The following is a 21,714-nucleotide window of genomic DNA, read 5'->3' on the forward strand; positions in this document are numbered from 1 at the left end:
GCCAAGCTACATCATCTGGAAGAGGGTTTCCTTTAATAATTACACAAAGGTGGAACCTTTCCTAAGTTGCTCTAACCTCGGCACAAGTAACAGAAGCCCTCTATAACGTGTTTTTAGCATGTAATAGAAGCCCTCTGTAGTATTTCAAACAAAATATAATTGATTGCATTGATACTTAGTCAGTTTTCTAGCTGTTACATGTTACATGAATGCTTGGGTAAGTCTGCTTACCACTTGAGTTTGAGTCTTCATGACTTGGACTAAGCAGTTTTTTAAAAATAGAATGTTAGTTATAAGTACAGCTTTCCTCAAGGAGACTAACTTTGAAATAGGAGAAAAGGATGCTCCTACTGTCTGTCTTTGTAGGAAAACATACCTTATATCAGATCATATTCTCAATATCCTAAAGGCTTTTCTTATGAAATAGAGTTGAGAAGTGAGTAGAGAGCATAATATTATTCATGTTACTGTGATCTCAGTGATCAAACTGTCTCCATTGTGGAATTTTGAAGCAATGAGAAAAGAAATTTTAAAAAAAAATCTTAAATAAGTTTAGAGACAATGGATTATTTGTATAATGGAATGCTAAGTCACTTCAGTCATATCTGACCCTGTGCGACCCCATAGATGGCAGCCCACCAGGCTCCTCTGTCCCTGGGATTCTCCAAGCAAGAATACTGGTGTGGGTTGCCATTTCCTTCTTCAGTATAATGGAATACTTTGCCCTAAATTTAGCTGGTGGTGTCCACTCTCCCTGAGAAATTTTATACAGTTAACTCTCAATAAATGATTTGCAAGTGAGTGAAGCGTGAAATATTTTATATTAATCTTTTTTTGACTACAAAATTAACACATAGTCATTGCAAAAGAACTGTAAAATACAAAAAAGTATAAGAAAAAAACTACAAACACCAGAAGTCTGATCACAGGGTCAATCAACCACTACTGACACTTCAGCATTTAATTCAGACATGACAATTTTAATCCCAGTTTAGCTTTTTTTTTCTCCTCTGCCTCTTATTTTCACTATTTGGTACTTACTCAAACAATAGTAATTATTTTTGGCAAATTAATTTAGTAATTAACCAAATATGATTTTATTTCATAGATCTGATATAGATTATTATTCATTCTTATTGTTCATTGTTGTTGTTGAGCTATTCATTAGAATATAAGCTAAATTTTATCCAATCATGCCCTATGAAGATTATCTATACACAACAAAGTATGACATTACATACTTTGTGTCAGATCATTTCTGTTTCATAATATGGATGCCAGGAATAGCTTCCTTAACCTATGAAAAACAAGAAGTAAAATGGTGAATTTATGCTAACGGTAAATATACAATACCAAAGACAAATCATTTTTGATAATACACTTGTTACTTTATTTTCATTTTTACTGTATTATTTCAAAATACATTATTAGTATGGAAAAAACCTGAGAGTTAACTATGCTTATAAAGGTAAAGCACCATAAAAGCCCCAATGCATCTCTTTCAAGAGGAGCTATCTGAGGAGCTGTCCTCTTTCTGCGAACTCTGTCATGTAGAATTACATCATCTCCCATGGCTCAGATTATCTCCAATTCATAAAATGCTTTAACAAAAACTGTTATTAAGTGGGTTCTGTTATGTATTCATATAACTTCCTCCTCACTCTGGTTTAGCACAGAAATACACAATACATCAATATGTGTTTCATTAAGACAGTTGTTTCGATATAGTAACAAGCTGGGCAAATAGAGGAAGTGTGCTGGATGTAATTTATTTACATTTTAGTAAGACCTCAGATGAATGATACCACACAGGAAGCTCATAGTGAGGTTATGAAGAAATAGTGGCTGAAAAATGCCTCGAAGTTTGGAAGCCATTAAGTATTACTTAATCAATAGCATTGCTTCTGAATTAAGATAGTATAACAGTCCCACAGGGATAGGTACTGTGGTCTGTGACAAATATTATTCAATGCAGGCATTAAAAATTAAGGGGGGATATAAATTTTCCAAAATATGATAAATTTCTGAGGTTGTAACTTAGAACATACATCAAATGCTAAAGTTTTAAATGGATGGCCTACAATATAAAAATCCCATCAAAGTCCAAAGGATAGAACTATGCTTCCTTAATATACAAAAGCTTACTGTTAAAATTTCCTTTTAGTAGAGATGCTAACTTTGTGTTAGCATTTGGATGTCTCCTACTTAGCATGTTAATCCTTTTGTGAATGATTATAAATATCAAAGCAAGTTCTTTAATAAAATAAGAAATTCAGAAAACAACAATTTTCAGTCTACTATTATAGTAGTCTGTACTATTTCTGTCTCCAAATTCTGAGCAGGTCACCTTTGCTTTGTAAGACAAATTATTACTGGTAATATTTCAAAGATTAATGTGTATGGCATTTAGCTATCCAACATTGTTCCAAAGAGAATTTTTAAGAATATTGAAAAAGTAAATAAAATTTTCAAGCAGAAACTGAGAAAATAATGATAAAAGTATCATAAAGATAGGAAAAGCACAAAGAGGCCAAGGTGAGGACAACATACAAAAGGTATGTTGTGAATTTTAATATATTTGCTTAAATGTAGATAAGACTATATTTGTATTAGCCATTATAAAAAGTAAATATTTCATTAGCATTTGTTGTTTTTGTACTTTCCCTTTATATCTTAATCTGCCAACTAGAAAGTAAGCTCATTGCAAGTAAGAAATTTTTGTTTTCCTGTACTATAATTCATAATAATTAGCATGATGCTGAGTAGGAAATTGATTTGCAATATCTATTTATTTGTTTGGTGTGAAATATAAAGTACCTGGCCAAGAGGGTATAGTTTAAAAATAAAGATTCATGCATACTGTATAAAAGAACAAAATAAATGTTTCTAAGAATTAAATTATAACACTAAATGGGAAAAATGAAATAAACTATGCTAAACTGCCTAAAAGCACTAAAATTAATACAAAAAACTATCTTCAACTGAAAATAAATCAATGTCAATGCACACTTAAAACTTACAGACAATTAAGACTTCCAGAGAAATGAAAACATGAAGATGGCATCATGAAAATGATTTGACTCAATATCACATACCACTTCTGTCATATTCTGTAAGAGGTGATAAATTATAAGAATTCTAATTTCCTGATTGTATAGCATATGAACTATATATATTACAATAATTTATAAAATTTCATTTTATAGATTTTCTTGATGAGAATTGGAGCACTACAACTTCAGATGTTAAAACCTCATAATTTCAATTGTAAATCAAAATTTTAGTTTTAACAATTCTTAAAAATCACATTTTGAAATGGTAAACAATCAGGTAGCCTTCAAAGTATTCTTAATAAACTCTTAAATGTAAAGTTTTTCTAGCAATTCAGGGGAAATTTAATAATGGGAAATCATTCACTATAAATCTCTTAATGAATTATCATGGTCTGATAATCCTTATGTTTATAAGGGAAGAGGTCATGAATCTGAATTCCAAAGCTTAGTGAACCATTTCTAGCACATGGTAAGTGCAGAATAAATGTGTGTTGGAATTGATTTTAATTGAAAAAGATATCACAAGAAAATTCTATATCCATCAACCAGTTAAGAGTTTGAAAATATTGACCCCAAAATGCATGTGATATACTTTAATACATTCTTAATAAACAAAGAAAGTGTTAGAGAATAGTATTCTAAGTCACCTTCCCAGTATAATAAAGAATATCTGTCTTAAATCAACAATTAATATCCATATTAACAATGGAATAAACTAGCATCATTATCACATAATCAAGAACAAGAATATTTCCTATCACAATGATTATTAACTTCTAGTCAATGAAACAGAACATTAAACAGAAATAAGAGGGAAAAAGAAGATAGTCATTACTGTTTGCAGACAATTTCATGATCTTGAAAACTCAAGAGAATTTATAAGAAGCTCTTAAAATTGTTAAGAAAGTTGAATAAAACCACTAGGCTATAAATATCATAAGAAGATATGGCTTTTCTCCTGAACAATTAAAACATGAAATATAAGCAATTAAGGACAATAACAAGAACACAGCATGCTTATACTTGAATTAAACAAGGAACCTGGAGACCTAAGTGAATATAGGCAGCTTATTTACATCAGAAGCATTACATAAATAGACACATGCAATGCTTCTAAAGGTGATGGCTAAATATTGCAAATATATGAATACTACTTTACAGGTTTAATAAAATTTCAATGGATCATTTTTATAAAATCAATGAAGTAAATTAATCTTGAATAATAAGTAGGTGATAAATAGTCAAAGTATTCTTGAAAAAAGAAAAAAAAGGAAGGATTTGACTTAGATCTGTAAACATACTGTGGAGTTCTAATGGAAACAGTACGAAACCAGTGAGAAAAATGAAAAAACAGTTCAAAAATAGATCCTAATGCTGATTAAAAAATTAGTAAGCAAGAAAGATGATACCCAGATTAGTGAGGAAATGGTGCTGGGACAGTTGATTAACTATTGGTAACAAAATTAAGACACTTATACTTTAGACTAAACTAATTTCTGGAAAGGATAGAGAATTAAAAATACAAAACAAAACCGTGATATTATAAATATGATGAATACTTACTGGACTTCAGGTTGTTTGAAAAGAAGATAAAAGCAAAGGCCACAGTCAGAAAGAAAAAAATACAGCAGAATTGACCATATAAATATTTAAAATTTTCTCACACCAACAATAGCAAAATGACATATGAAAATTGGGAAAAATCATTTTGCAACAAGTTTGACAAAATCAATAACTGAGGATTTAAAAATCTTATAAATCATCGAGACATATATGAGTAAAGGATATGAGCAAACAATATTTAAAATGAAAACAATGGCAAATAAGCATATGTAAAACATTCTGGCTCTGCATTAATCAATCCAATGCGAATTTAAACAAAATAAATCCACTTTTTGTTTGCCAAACTGGGCAAATATTTATAAAGGATACTATTTAAAGCAGGTAAGAGTATAGTCAGAAAAGTACTCTCATATATAATTAGGGAGGAGTTATCAAAAAGACTTTGAAAAGTTTATATACTCTAACCCAAAAGTCAATCTTCTAATTAATGCTGAAAATATAATCCAAGATGGAGATAAAAATCTAAACATAAGACTAGTCCTTACAGCAGTAGGAACAATGGTGAAAAATAGCCAAAATGTCAAATATGGAGGATTTAAAAATTCTTGTTACATAAATATTTCAGTATTAAGTAGCCATTACAAATGAGTACTTTATGACTGTGAGAACTAATAATGCAATAAATGTTAATTTAAGAAGTACAGTCCAATTTTTATTTTAAAATACACATACAAACATATATATGAAAATAAATACTTAGAAATATACCTATAATTAGAAAGAAGCAGACCAAAATCTTAGAATTATTCATTCCTATTTAAATTTTATTTGATATATATTTCTATTTTCACAGTTATTCTATTCTATGACCATACTTTACTTTTAACATGAAAAAAATTTTAATCTTAAAAATAATTTATATGTATTCAGAATCTACTCAAGAGAGAAAAATTCAAGCATCAATAAAAATCAATTTTCTTATACATATGGAATTACTATGCCCATTCATCTGTGAATTGCCATAATTTTTTTTATAAAAAATCTACTGAGATACCTGATTTTTTAAATTTTTATATCTGAAAAACTTGATACTTTCTCTAAATTAAGAGCTAAAAATGTAGTCATTTTTAAGTTCCAGATTTGACCACAGTGTTCTTCAAGTGCTCTAATGGCCCTTCCTCTAACAACTTCTAGATAAAGTTTACCTGCTCATCAATACTTAGTCTCAGAATGTTTATTTGGCCCATTTAGCCAACACCAAGGAAGTCACCTTCAACCAACTGTGACAGACATAGTGAACTGTGCATTTGTTTTTCTCATTTCTTTTGCCTGGAACACCAACCATGCTGAGTGTTCTGAAAGTAACAATGGATGGAAGTAGGATTTTTCATCAGTGCTTAAAAAATAGCTGCCAAAGTCAAGACATGCAATAACCTTCTAAGTAAGTTTGCTGGCTCCATATTGTGCTTGAAGGCACACCCCCTCCAAACGTCTGCACTCGCCATCTGCTACTCAACTGCAGAATAATGCACTCAAGTCTGGTGTTGCTTGGCATAGGCAAGGATAGTCAATGTCCAACTCCATTCTGACATGTGCACCATATCAGGAACCTTATGACACAGTCCTCAACATCAATGCAGCACTTTCAAGCCCCACTGAACATCAATCAAGTACGAATGACAGTCAAGCTGATAGACAAAATCAAAGCCAACCCTAAACACCTACTGAGCATAGAGCTCTCCAGTTTGCCTGCAGCTCACCTTCTATTAAGATGATAGCTTTGGCCTAGTCTTCCATGCCAAAACAAGTCCATGGAGTCACTCTGGCAAGAAGAAGGGTCTATATCAATGTCAACAAACAAGTTCCTTGCTGCCGACCCTACCATCTGTCCTCGTGCTTCCCACCTACCTTACTTTATGTGGACCTTGATGAATGGGATTCTAATGGTCCAAGATTCTAGTTCAGCCAGGCTTTGCAGATGGGGTCAACATGACTGCCCTCTGGCCAAACACCCAGGGTAACATAGCTGAAGGGTTACCAGGATAGTGCTTTTTTGCAAATTCGATGTTAGAAACAAAGCAAATGACAAAGTTTCTATCAATTCTTTAGCTTCAGGTTTGCGAATAAATTGTTTTCTTCAGTGGTTAAAGTGAATATGATTTCCCTTTAAATTCTTTGAAAATGTTAAACATACTAAAGAATAAATTTCATTTCAAAACTAAGGATAAGGGAAATAAAACAAATACATAAAGATAAAACTGAGATTGTTTTAAAATATCCACGATGAAGTTTTAAGAAAAAGAGTTGAAGAAAATTTCAAAAATATATAGGAATAAGACTTCATAATGTAATATTAAAATAGAAGTATAACATTTCATTCTGCATTAGATGAAACAATATTAGAGAATATTACACATGCTAAGTGGAGAATAATAGCTTTCAGACTTATTCTCTAGAAGTTGTATAGCACTTACAGAGACTTTATGGTAGAGCAGTAGAATTTGATGCAATCTTAAATATAAATAGTTTCTGTGGAAATCAAATTCTCCAATCATAAAAAAGACATATGAAATATAATGCATCAACACTGCCTTAAAAAGTAGTAAATAAAATTAGTTTTCCGAACATTTTGACAAATCTTTTCAATTAGGTTATTAAAAATACACTTCAGATTGAAACTAACATCATATAAAACAAACAGAAAATTTCAGGAAATGCCACTGGTTCCAACCAAAATCAATTTAATATGCTGATACAATTATGTGCCTTTTTTGTTGTTGTTGTTCAAGGGATACTAAATGTATTTCTAGAATGGTCTATGAATTTACCAAAAAAAAAAAAAAACCCAAGCAAAAACTCTGCCCAAATTCAACATATCACTCATGTGAAACTGTAGGCTCTTTAAATAACTAATAATTGTAAAGAGAATCTTTACCACATAAATCAGATAATGAATGTGAAAATGTTATATACCATAAGGCACCATACACAGAATTATTCACAGCATCTATTACAGTGTTTTGCATATAGTAAGTACTTACTAAATGTTTATAGAATTGATTAGAATTTAATTAAAAGGAGAGGTATAATGAGACTTCTATAAGTAGAATTCAGATCCTTTCAAGATCATGGGAAAAAGTTCAATCAGATTATATTACTGGGTACCATCAGTTGTCTTTGATGTTATGAATCAAGAAGAGCTCCTATTGTATCTAAAGAAAATTTTTGTAGAATTCTCTTTGGAGAAGTTACAGTGGAATAAAAAGCAGAATTATTTTTAATTTTTAAATATTTCCAAATTTTCTAGCATTCTTTGGTCAAGTAAGATAACGCTAAAGAAATTCCACATAAAACCCGAACTTACAATGTACCAGCCTAATCATCTGGATAATCTCTTTGAGTTTTCCTAAAATATGCTCCCATCCCATTTTCTATGGGAATTCTCCCACTGATTAACACAGAGAATGAGAATTTGGCCTGTGCTCTATAGACACCATTGAAATGTGGCCACCTGAGGCATGTAGGGAGGACATCCAGCTGGCACGCCACATGTTGCCCTGGAGTGGTGTACAATGAGACGGATATTTTGGCTAAGAATACCTGGACAGTCTCTACAAAGGCCCTGATTATGAAAAGGACTTCAGTATCATCATTGTCTCTTGAGTGTAATATGAGCCAGGGAAACTTCTGTTTCTAAGTTTCTATCTTTTACCCCCAAAAAGCACTTATAAGAAAAATCAAAGAAAGCTGGGCCATTTAGAATAGAATTTGAGCACTATTCACATCACTGGTAGAAACTTTTCTGAGAACCTCAGAGACTTTAAAATTGATGCTGGAGCACATTACAGACTTGACCATAAACTAAAAACATAGCAAACTCTGTAAAACAAAGGATGTGGAAACATAGAAGGAAAATTTATGTCTGTGGTGCAGTTGTTGGGCTATATACTATGAAAATCAATTGAGTTCATACTTATTTAAGAAATATCTGTTGGTATTATTTTTATTTTAAGCAACTTGTGGGAAAGAAAAGTCAGACATTTGAACTGTAATGCCAATGAAACAATTTTGTCAATTTTGAATCTATTTTTTTTTAAAACACCATACGTGATTAGAACACATAATGCACTAGTATTTTTGCCAATTTTTGTTTTAAAACCAAAGCTGTTTTTGTGTTACATAAGCACAAAATCAGAAATTCAAAACCAGCAAACATATTTAGGGGTGAATTTTAAAATAAGCCCACTTGATGCTTTGTTAGATCAACTTTGAGCGCCAGGAACATTTTTGTAAAATTCCACTGGGGTAAATAGGGTAGCTAGGAAACGCTCCTCATAGTGAGAAAGAAGCATATGCATTATTTTCAAGTTTTGTTTAGAGTTTTTTCATCCTCCTACTGAATATTTCTGGTGATATTTATAATACGATACAAGTATAAATCTTAAGAGATTTATGATGCTGAGAAACAATTACAGCTGGGATTTACATTTGTGTTTATGTGTTGTTTTGCCTATAGATTCCAAAAACCAATGAAGAAAAATTTTGATACAAAATATCTTGGAACTGAAAGACAGATTCCGTCCATCAATACACCAGTTGATAGTAGTTCTAAGACAGAGTTTGACAGTGAGTGAAACAAGCAAACATAATGGCTTAAATATGCTACTTCAGCCACTAGAGCTGTCATTTAAGAGGTGTTTTTTTGAATCATTAATTCAATGCCACACAAATAGGAATTCTTACTTTTCAACAAATTTTGGTGACAACTTGTCTACACAAAGGAAACCAACACCTACAGGGAAACTTCTGTCATCATGTAGGTTCATTTTAACTTAAAATATTATAATTTATTTAATTTACACTTTTGTTCCCGAAAAGCTCAACAAATATCTCAGTGATCTTACTGTTCCTAAGACCAATGAGTCCTAATTTATGTCAGAGAAAATAGAAGCTCAGAGAGATAAAGAGTATTGGCAGGGATCATACGGCAAGCCCCGCAATATACTTACTACAGTCACTTGGAATCCTAATAAAACCATAGAAATTACCATCTTACATTTTTATTAACCTATCATTTTACTTAATTCAAAACATTGTGCAGAACAGTTTTATTGCTGGCTTAAGCAACTGAAAAAATTTATTAATTGAATTATTTTTGTAATTCATAAACAATAAGCTTTGGCTTACATTTTGTCTTTTTCTTCAGGAATTAAGAGACTTCACAAATCTTAACATCCTTATGGATATTTAAGTCCGAAGAGGACAGAAAACACTGAGATAGAAGTTGGCCCCTCTTCCATCTTTATTGACAGCAATTCTGACTGCCAATAGCCTGCACTGCTGGTTGCTGATCATCATATCTAAATATTGATTCTTCTAAAACTTGTATTTTGAGACTTTCCTCGTTTTAGAATTACAGGTGGAAAGTTACTTCTCTTTGATGCAAACTGCATGCAACAAAGAAGGAGGCAGTCCCACACAATAAATATGTAAGGAATGGTTTTCCACCTCTGCGTGCTGCAGAAAATCCCACTGAGTTAAGTAGGGTTCTACCAAGACCACTTAAACATATTAGCCTATTATGCTCCACATTTCTTTATTGTTCTCAAAAAGCTAATGAAATGTTCCAGTGTAATGTTTATGCTGGAGTATTTTTAAAGGCCTTTTAGAAGTGATATTTCTCTCATAACTCCAGAAGGGGGTTCCACTTCCTAGAAGTGTTTAGTAGACCACGCGGAGGCCATGCCATCTCATTACTCAAACTGTTTAGTTGCATAGCTGGAGAAGAAAATCCTTAAAGATAATCACTAAAGAGTTTCAGTGAGGGTTATTAACATTGTAAAGTGACAGGAATTTAAAAAAAACTGGCAGGCATTGATGGCATACTGTACTACTGAACGAATAGATATTTTAAAATACTATGTATTTTCTATCTGTAGATAGAGTTGAGATATATTGTCAATCTATTGGTTCAGAGTATTAGTGAAAAATCAAAGAATCACCTGTTTCTCCAGACTCAACTGTTTTATAAATATAAGGAAATATAATCTTCTTTCACTGAAACTCAGCCTGCTATCTTCCCTGTTGCAATGTCAGTTTCTTCATTTGTAAGATGAAGGAATCAGACCTATTTATATCTATGATCACTTCTAGTTCTATATTTGCTAGTTTTATGATTCTAAACATCAGCACTGTATATTGAGGGATAGCAAAGTAGGCAAAGAACAAGGAACAAAACTTCATTAAGGTACTAACTACACAGTAAAATTGAAGGTGAATAATTCTGCCTTGAGTTGTCATACAGAAACACTTCACCTACTAAATATCATTAATAATATGAAGGAAAGGTTGAATATTAATGTCATATGTGATAAGATTAAGGTTAAAATCAAGATTAAGAATATAATAATGAATGGAGAAATGAAAGAATTATAAACTTCTATTGAACTAATATGCAATATTCTTTGACAAAAGGAAATTTCTTATACAGTTTTACTCAAAAACAACAACTTGGAGAGACCTTGGAGTTTTTACTTTTATTTTCAAGAAGTCAAATCATAATACTAAAAAAGTGTTTAACACAGTTCATAGCGCTGACCTCTACTGGATAATCCTAAGAATATCTTATTCATTTTTTTAAAAATAAGACATTAACATTTAATATAGATATTGCAATTAATTAATGCTAACTATGTTTCACATCCTTTATTTGCATTGACTCATGTAATCCTTCCATCAACTATAAGGTAAGTGCTATTAGAACACAGAACCATAGGGATAGCTATCAGTAATGCTAGACTATCAGTGGGTATCCCCATTTTTTCAGTCTGCAAAGTTGACACAGTGCAGCACAGTGTTTCAATAAATAATATGACTCATATAAAATGATTACATTTTTGTATTCTTCTTAACAGTAACTACATGAATAATTTATTCTTCTATACATGAAAGTAAAAACAGAAGAAATGAAATTGGGAGGTGTACACTTTTTTTCTCACTATAGGCTTGAAGTGCTTAGTCGCTCATTCATGTAGGACTCTTTGCAACCCCATGGACTGTAGCCAGCCAGGCTCCCCTGTCCATGGAGATTCTCCAGGCAAGAATATTGGAGTGGGTTGCCATGCATTCTTCCAGGGGATCTTCCCAACCCAGAGATCAAACCTATGAGGTTCGATCGACCCTACGTCTCCTGCATTCCAGGTGAATTCTTCACCATCTGAGCACCAGGGAAGCCCATAAGCTCGAGGATATACCCATAAATTATTAGACACATAAAATCCAATAAGCAATGTGAATGAAATTGTTTGAAGTGACATAACAAGCTTTTTAACAAGCAAATTCTTGTAGAATAGTGAACACTAAAATGGGCAAAACAGATGTGTATCATAGTCCTGGAGCTGCCACCATCAAATTGTATCATCTTGGACAAGTTACTTAACTAATAGGGGCACCAATTTTAATTTTTCCTAAAATAGGGGGGATTTAGATCTCAAAGTTCCTTCTAATAACAGCAGTCAGTGGTAAGCTACCTATGAAGTCAAGCAATGATTTGTTTCATTTATTATGTACCAGTTACTAATCTAAGTGAGTGGTAGACTCACAACTTTAACTAAACTACAGCAACTATCTGAGCTGCTCTGTAGTTATCTAACTGCAGCTTCAATTTAATAAGGCACTATGTTGAACACTGAGGGATGTGCAATTTTCATTTCTGCTCAAGATTTAGATCAAAATATATCTTTGCAGTAATCTGATAATATAAAAAATCAGAAGTGCATAAATACAAGGACTTAATCTTCTAGACCCTCTCCTATAATTTTTGACCACCATTTAAAATCTCAACCTGCTACCCTTGACTTCTAGTATTGCCAAGTACAAAAAAACTTTCTGGATATAGTATCTGAGCTGAGTAAGAGGCTTGAGAAAGGCAGAGGGAGGGGCAGAAGTAGTATAATTCAGTAAGACATTTCTCAGGCTTCTCATTATTTTTTTAGTTATATTAGTTTCAGGAACTATTTTAACACAAGACTATGAATAGAAATCATGTGTGGCAGGCTGATATTGTAAGCAAAAAACAAAAAATCAGGGGAACAATGGAATAATAGGTCTTAGTGTTTAAGCATTTCTACCACTAGAAATACTTGACAAGAATACCACTTTCTCTGTGTTTTGGAAATTGTTTGAAGGTAAAACCAGATAGCTGAAACCCAGGTTCTATATTTTGGGCATTCAGAGGTCATTTGCAAAGGAGAGCCCAGGTCAAGAGCAAGCCCCTTAGGCCTACTCCAGAAATTTCACTAGAGGGTGCTCTTGGGCTTTTATGAGTTGTCAATTCTCCAGTAAGAAAACCAAGTGTCACTTAGAAAACACATTCTGCCTTCGCATACTTGGGCTTCATCATGGAACCCATATCCAACACTTCCATATAGATGTAAGGATATCTCAAGTAGACTTGGGCCTTGTTCTTATTTTCCTTTGCAACTGCCTTGTTTCTACTGGTAGAACACTTGTAGGCTTCATAAATGTAGGGCCCACAAGAGGTCTCCAGAAGTCTACATTCTAGTTAGATAACTACAGAAACTTCCTGAGATGTCAGCAAATTTAAATGGGGTTAACTGATGGAGCTATTTTTGCAAATAGGTTTTAATCTTTGGTTAGAGATTGGTAGGTTCATAATTTGTATACCTACTGAAAGGATTTTAATTATTCTATAGGACCTATAGATATAATTTTACTGTCACATAGAATAATATGAAGCAGTTATTTATATTTATTATTCATATTTATAATGAAACCCAATATTGAGCCCTGAATAAGTACTCAATAAATATTCCTTGATCCCTTACTGCATAGAGAAATTTCTGTAGTATGTTTCTGATAGAATGACATGATTAAATCTTAATCTCTACTCCATATGTTAGAATTTGTTTCTGTAACTCTGAGTTTATACTAAATGACTTATTCTAGTTATTTCTAATCATAGCTGCTTTCTATATGTTTCCTGTTTTGTGATGTACTCAAGAGAAAATGGAACAGGGAAATTGCTTTGTTATGTGGTTAACTATTAATTTTTTTTTTACTAGAAAGATTGAGTAGGTTGCTTGTTTATACATTAAGAAATTGGCAATGATGTATAACCACACATAGTAATGTTCTTCTTCAGAATAAAAATGAAAGACTAAGTAAAGTTCTTCTTCACCTTCATAATATAAAATTTCTTCTCAGCCCCTGATGGCCACCTGTCATTATGCCTGTTATCACGTTGACCTTCTCATCACATTTTGCAATCTTAATGACTTTAGCATCTTTAGGATTGATAGGATAATTATGAAGAATATTATGGGATATTAAGGTTTTGTCTGCATTTCCAGTTTGGTTAAATTGAAGTTTCATTATTACATGACTGAATTAAGCTTTCAAGTTTCTCTCAAAAATCACTCTGAAGTTTCTGACAAATAAGAAATTCAGGGCTAAATAGTAGTCCTTTATAGTGTATACATTTGTACAAAAATGTGTTTTAAAACTTTCGCTTGATAAAAGATAAGCCAGTTTCACTTGCGAAGTCTGTCCTTTCATCACCCTGCATAGAACGTAAGAAGCATGAAAAGTTGAGAAATTCTGAAGTGGATTCAGAGCTCTTATGGTCACCTGAGCTCTTGAGGGGCTCTCTTTGAGAAGGACCAAAGAGTTTAAGCATACACTTCTGAGGCATGTTATCCCCCATTCAGCTTGCAGAGCAGAGTCGCTAGCATATATTCCGAGTGTATTTTATCCAAGCTGTTGCAAATAAGCTTAAAGCACTCTATAAAGAATTGGCAAAATTCCCATGGATAGTGTGAAAATAAAGAAAATCAATGAAAAGATATAATTATTTTAGCCCTATATGTAATTAATTGTGGGTAAGGTCATTTTCTCTCAAACACAGGTCAGTGTTTGCTGGCTCACAGGAGGAACAACCATTTGGTCTAAGTTTTCTCATGTTCATACTCATTTACATGTCATAGCAAAATGCAATGTCTTTTAAATCATCATATCAGCAAAAGATAGTTCAAGCTGAGGCAGAGTGACAAGTATTGTTGATTGGGAATAAGAAAACTTCTTAACTATTAAGTGTTCCTTCTCTAATTTCCTGTTCTTTCTACTGGAAAGAAACAAAATAGTTTTACCTCATTTTATGAATCAGGTGCAATATTTTTTTTTTTATCTAGAAGTTATATAGGAGATCTAAGTCTGAAGTTGTTATGTTCCAATTAGGACACAGAAAAAAATTAGTGGCTTCCTATCCCCTGCCTTGCAGTTAGTACATGGCAGGTCTTATCCAAGGTTCCTAATTCAGTGTTCTTTCTATTTCACAACTTTCCATTGTTTGTTTGTTTTTTTTTGCTTTCTTTCTGAAGGATCTGTATTATGTCATAATTTCATGTTTAATTCCATTGAAATTTCAGAGAAAGAAAAAGGGATATAAAGAAAAATATATCTTAAGTATCCAACTCTTCAATTCAGGAAAAATTCTTACATGCAATGGTCTAATGGTCAACTGACCTATACATGCTCATTAGAAATGTATGTGTCACCAAGTACAATTAATGTTCTAACTAACTAGAGCAACCTTGTATGTTCCTGTGGTTACCCAGCCTATGTCATCCTGAATCTAAGAGGCACCCTGTATGTCTCTGAAAGTCAGCCCAGCATGAAAACACTGCCTACCTTGTAGGAATAAGAGTGCAGGTGTACTCATTGCTTTGAGAAGACTCAATGCACCAAACTCTAAACTTTCCAAACAGATAAATTAGGGGGTGATTATTCACTATAAAAGGATTCACCACAGGATGCTTTTAAATCATAAGCTTCTCTACTGCATTTTAAATAAGTTGATTTACAAAGCTTCCTTTATAAGCACTTTTCACAATCCAGAGTCTGTGGTAACCTTATCCAAAGGCAGTGAGAGATTGGTAAGCATAAAGTCCTACCACTTATTACCTGCTAGGTCAAGATTCTTTTTCCATATGAAAGAGTAATTAGCACTGTAGTTCATTTTTGAATAATTAAAGAATCTTTCACTCCTGAAAAATTAATATCTTCTGAGCACTTACTATGTGCCTGGCACAGTGCTAGGCATTTTACATAATAGTCTCATTTATTCTTCTTCACTACTATTCTAGAAGTTTAATACAATTATCCCAATTATAGATAGGGAAATTGGGACTCAGAGAAGTTTTAGAGTTAAGTAATTTGACTAAGTTCATGCAGCTAACAAGTGATGGTGCCAGAATTCAAAGTTGTATCTGTCCAGAGCTCTTGCTCTTACTTGACTTACAATACAGCTTCAGATGAAATTAATGGTGTCCCTTTCCTTTCACCTAGCTGAGCATAGTTGTACTCCAATGTACTATGCCAGTGCAGCAATTTTGTCTATCGAAATAGAGACCTGCCATGTGGCCTCTATCCCCAGAGACGGAGGAGTCACTAACAAGGCTGCCTATTCTGATGACTGCACTGCTATATTAAACCAGAACCTATCTTCTTATAATTCCCACCTATTGGTCCTAGTTTTGTACATGGTTGCTGAAAAGTTATAACCTGATTTCTGCATCACTATCATATATTTCTCTCACGGTTGTTTTCTTTTCCAGGTGAAATTCTTCAGTTCTTTCAGCCTTATATTTTATTTAATGGGTATGTCTACTATTCACGTATATGTTACTCTTTATTGAAACTTGTTCTTCTGAAGCCCTTAGAAGGCATCTATGACATTTCTAAGCAAGTGAATAACTAACAAATGCTTGAGAGAGGCTGCACAGAGGATAAGGACACAAGCTCTGGAACTCAGACTGCCTGAGTTCATTCACAACTAAGCTTCATCACTTAGTCCGTCTGTTTCCTTGTGGATTTACTTAGTCTCCTGCCTATGCTTTAGTACCTCCACCATACTATCAAATGAACATAGCAATAGTACATTCTTTGTAAGGCATTTTGTGAAGATTTAAAAGACAGACAGTAAGTTAAATAATTTGGGTCCTGCCTAGCAGGTTGTAAGGGCAATAAATGCTTTCCATTGTTATCAATGTTGTAAGAGTGTATGAACACTTAATTGCCTAGAAAAATGTATGACCTGTGAGATTGACTCTGTTGTGCAGATATAAAAGAATCAAGCTCTACAAGAGAAAAAGCACTTGACTGGACCCAGCTCTTCCACATACCCCAACTTAGGGATCTTGGATTAGTCACTTTACCTACATCATATATTACCCAGGAACAGGACCATTCTATTTCTTAAATAATTTTATTGAAGGATTCTAAGATTCTTAAGTCATATTCCCTTAGGTCCTGCTTAAATTTCATTACTGATTATGTTTGAAGGCTATCATTAAAATACTAACTTTTTATCTGAGCATTTACAATAATCTATTGAAATTTCAAGCCATTTAACTGCATTATTTCCATGACAGAGAATAAACTTCTTAGATTCTCCTGGAAAATGAAAGATGCTATAATTTCACAGAAAGGAATTTAATGTTGCTTTTGAGGTGATAACACAAAACCCTGTTCTGCCATGTCAGCTGATCCTGCCCTCTCTCTGGCCTACCTGGTCCAGTCCATTTTCAATCATCTTGCTCAATCTCAGAGCAGTCCTTTGGGTAGACACAAATTCCAGGTTTGGATAAAATGCTAAATTGATACAATAATTATTAAGTGTTCTTTTTCACAAAAGTGAATCTAAGTTGGACTACTTCCTTGTCCCAAATCTCCGTATTTTGTGATATGTGTAACACTCAGCTAATTTTATTATGGCTGAACATGGCTGTGCTACCCATGTGTCTTATGATTCATTTCTAGATCAAATGAAGGCCTGCTGTCAATATCAAAGCAATTGTCTTCCACGAAAGTGACAGTCTATTTCAACAAAGTAAATTCCACAAGGGGGCAAAGGGACAAGCACCCCAAATTCACTAGTGACAAACTCTTTGACATTTTTAACTGAGTGCCTTTTAAAAATGCACTTTTCAGTGAATAAAAATCATGTCATTGTATTCCTGAAAGCCATGAAACATTACCTTTTCTATTTCTAAAAATCTCTCTGCTCAAAGTCAATGTGTAAGTTTAATTAAGTGTTCTTAATTGCATGGACAATTCTGATGTTTCAAATCTTAGATACTAAATTTATGCATGGAATGAATCTCCCTTCCCCCACTTAGATGTGACCATTTCTGTTCTTACCTAAAAACAAATATGAATATATTTTAGGCCAGTTCTATTTTTGATAATTGATTTATATAGCGTCTGTCTCAGTAAGTGGAAAGGTGACAGCTTATTTCAGGATATCTACAGCTTCATAACACTAATATGGCCTTTAAATAATTCTGCTTAAATAACATTTAACTCACATTCTATCTGTAGCCCTTGCATTGTGAAGAAAAGCTTGATGCTGAAGTAAAGATTTCAGTAAAAAGGATATAAGCTTTATATTATGAAAGGTTAGAAACATTAGAATGAAAATAAAAGGACATTAGAAATTTGGAAACTGACTTATTTCTTTACATACATAAGAAAGTAGTCTGGCCCATATATACTGATTATTGAAAAATCATTACAATATCACTCAGATTGATGCTAACTCTGCTATACCAGTTTTGTTTTGGTGAATGTTTGCAAGATAATTCTGGTTGTTATAACAGAATACTCAGCAGAAACACTCATTTTTACATTTTTTACATTATATATGTACAAAACTTTCCCTTAAAATTCAACACTGCCCTTGAGAAACAGTCCTTATATAATATTCAGTTAAAGGGTTAGATCATCATTTCTTAGAACTTTAAGCTTCCTGGTAACTTAGACAGTAAAGAATCCGCCTGCAATGCTGGAGACCTGGTTTCAGTCCCTGGGTTGGGAAGATCCCCTGCAGAAGGGCATGACTACCCACTCCAGTATTCTTGCCTGGAGAATTCCATGGACAGAGGAGCTTGGCAGGCCACAGTCCATAGGGTCACAAAGAGTCGAATAAGACTGAGCGACTAAGCACAGCACAAGAATTTTCTGTTACTACATGGTAAGAGAATCTTAGAGTAAGTTTTATTAACCCCATTTTACAGATTAATAAAAATAGTAAGATTTTATTAACCCCATTTTACAGATTAATAATAATAGTAAGACACAGAAAGGTTAAAATGAGTAGCATAAGGTCAACAACTAGCAAGTGGAATTAAGCCAGGCTTTGAACTTTCTTTTCTGTTTTTCCCAAAGCACCTTGTTAATATCCATATCAGACTGCACTGATGTACTGAGGATAAAGGAGACTCATTATCTCCGTATAATCATACAGCTCCTAGAAAATACAGAAACCTGCTAAAAACACCACCCCATCAATGAGTTTGGTAAAAACAATTGAACATTTTAAATCTTAGCTGCACTGTAAAGTATTTAAAATCTTGAAAGTTAAAGAACAGCACCAAAGTTCAGTCCCTCTAAATTTGTAACCCCTTGAAATTTAAGGACCCTAAAATGAATTTCTAATTCCTGACTTATAAACCCCGAGGAAGGAAATTTATAAGAAAACCAGACAAAGCTCTTCCAACTCTGCCTATGATACCATGGATATACAAATCTGCCCCATTTTATAGTACACAAAGAAGACTGGAATTCAGCTGTTATCAGAGATAATAATAAACTTCTGGTGAGTCAGTCGCTCAGTTTCATATTTACATTCCCACTGTCAGCAACAGGTTTTAAGTTAAACATTTTTTAGAAGTAAAAATTCAATAAACAATATTTATATTACCAACAGGATATGTTTTCTTTGCTTTGGTGATAAAATATCTGATTGTTTTAGATGTTGCTCTCTTCTTTCTTTTGTCCGTCTCTTAGCTACCTCACTAAAAGCCATGCCCCCTCTTCACACTTGTTCTCTCCCTGAAGCTTCAAGGAAGAGGACTGCAAACTGCCTGGATGCCTGGACCCTCACGATTCTGAGATTAAACCCAGATCCACCCATGGCATGGGTCCCATTCTTTGTCTGAAGCCAGCGTCTGATTGAGTCAGATATGAAGTCATTATCAAATTGAACAGCAAGCTTGTATTTTCTTGCAGTTTATATATAAATATATAATATTTGTATAAAAATGACTAATAAACTCTCCCAAAGAAAATAGCCTCATTATATTTTTACCTTACTTCCCCATTCCATTCTTAAAGCCACAGTGAAAGGAAAATTGTTGTGGTCACACCAAAATATTCCTTTGCACTGCCAGTTAAAGTCTGGTTTGGGCAAAACTAAGCAATCATTTATAGTTTGCATTTAGGATACTAGTTACCATCTACCTATAGAGGTTATCTGGCCTAGTGAGGGGTCCGTGGTATGATACCTGAGTTTGCCACTTCCTTGGTACTATGTTATAGCTGTTAGGAAGCATTTTCTAAAGCTAATTTTCTCTCTTAGTTCCATTTTATCCCCACAGGGAGTAAACAAGATGGAAGGGTATTTTCCCTCAAAATAAGGCTTATGGTATTGACCTAGGCAGTTAAATGTATCTTTACAATCCTCAACTTGGTCTCCCAGGAACAGTTTTTATAGATTTAGATATTTTTTTGTCATAAAGTATTCTATTTATTTCTCAGCAGCTGGTGTCAAAAAAGTTGTTGTGTTTTTTTTAATATTCCTTTTAAATAAATAAAATCTGTTTTCATATTGTGTAAAATTAGTTTTGCCTGCTGTGAGTTTGTGGCATTATGAAGTGATCATTTCTTCCCATGAATTATTTAAAGTGAGGATATCAAAATCTGATGAAACAATACAATGCAGTATACAATACAATTTAATTTTATACTGTTTTGCCACTTCATGCCGGGATCTCACAATGCATAGCAGTTGCAATACACTGGCTCAGAATTAACAAATCATGCCTGTGCCCTTCAGTTTATTATTTTAGTATCTGAGGGGCAAGTCTAAATTTTCCAGTGGGTTGGAGAATCTCCTCAGATTGGGCAACACATAGATACCTAAGTACATTTTTGCTAACTACTCATGCAAGGCACTAGTGTTCAAATAACCTTGGTGATATTTACCTTTAAAAAAAAAAATTCGTTGGGCAATTGTTTACTCTTTCACTACAAAACACTGTTGGTTTATCAGCATTTCTTCTGGACTTTTCTGATCACTTTTTGTCATGGGACAAATGTGTGTACGTAACCACAATCATTCTCACTACCTATTCTTACTACAGAGGTTGAACAGGAAGGGGACAATGATCTTCTCAAATTCCCCACTGAACTTACTAGACTTACAGTAAAGCTGCTACTAACTTTTAAGGTGAATGAGGTAGCACGAATGAACTACTCTAAATATGGAAACGTATGATTAGAAGCTATTACAAAGTTTGAATGAAGGAGAGAGCAAAGGTTATCTCGTATGTAATATCTGTGTTGTAATAAGTTATAACCAAAATACTTCCCTGATTTTTTTTTCTTCAGTGAATTTTGTAGCACCCCATAAGAGAAATTATATCTGATTAACTAACTCACTATATTGAAAGGAGGAAGTTAATTTTTGCTATTCAGCATTCGAATAGCCTCTGACAAAATTCTACCACAAAAGTTAAAAAAAATAAAACTCACCAGGATTCAACATATTATGAGATGTTAGAGGTGGTTTTCCACAGCAAGAAACTAGCTTAAAGCACAGAATAGAGATCAGTGTGCACTTCCCTTGCTAGGGCCACATGCTCGAAACTAATGTAACACACCCAAAACTCCCAAGTCTGTGACACCCATATTGCCACCCCTTCCTCCGACCAAACCGCATTTCCTCCATCTCAGTGAAAGGTGCCATCATCCACCTGGTTAGACCAAACATTAGGAGCCTTTGAATTCCTTTTGTCTCACTCAACACACTGAATCCATCAATAATCCCCATTAACTCAACCTGAAAAGTACATTCCAAACTCAACCATTTCTCACCATCTCTGTTGTTGCCAACCCAAACATGATTATCTCTTCACTGGTCCCCGAATTGATTTCTCTGTTTCCATTCTTGTCTCTTACAATCCATTTTCTAAACAGAAGCCAGAGTGGTCTTGAAATGCAAGGCAGACCCTACATAAAA

General features: G+C 33.5%; 1 protein-coding gene across 38 annotated transcripts in view; it reads right to left on the bottom strand.

Moving 5' to 3' along the window:
• Positions 1-21,714, bottom strand: part of ZBTB20 (zinc finger and BTB domain containing 20) — an 838,712-nt gene that overhangs the window by 512,398 nt on the left and 304,600 nt on the right. For 3 of the 38 annotated variants that reach the window (XM_069553886.1, XM_069553833.1, XM_069553647.1), the window contains one exon: positions 1,242-1,297. The exons of the other annotated variants lie outside the window; for them this stretch is intronic. The gene's annotated coding sequence lies outside the window, so the exon portion shown is untranslated. The remainder of the gene's footprint in view (positions 1-1,241; positions 1,298-21,714) is intronic. 38 annotated transcript variants of the gene reach the window in all.

Source organism: Ovis canadensis, chromosome 1 (assembly GCF_042477335.2).
Source record: "Ovis canadensis isolate MfBH-ARS-UI-01 breed Bighorn chromosome 1, ARS-UI_OviCan_v2, whole genome shotgun sequence".
NCBI lineage: Eukaryota > Metazoa > Chordata > Mammalia > Artiodactyla > Bovidae > Ovis > Ovis canadensis.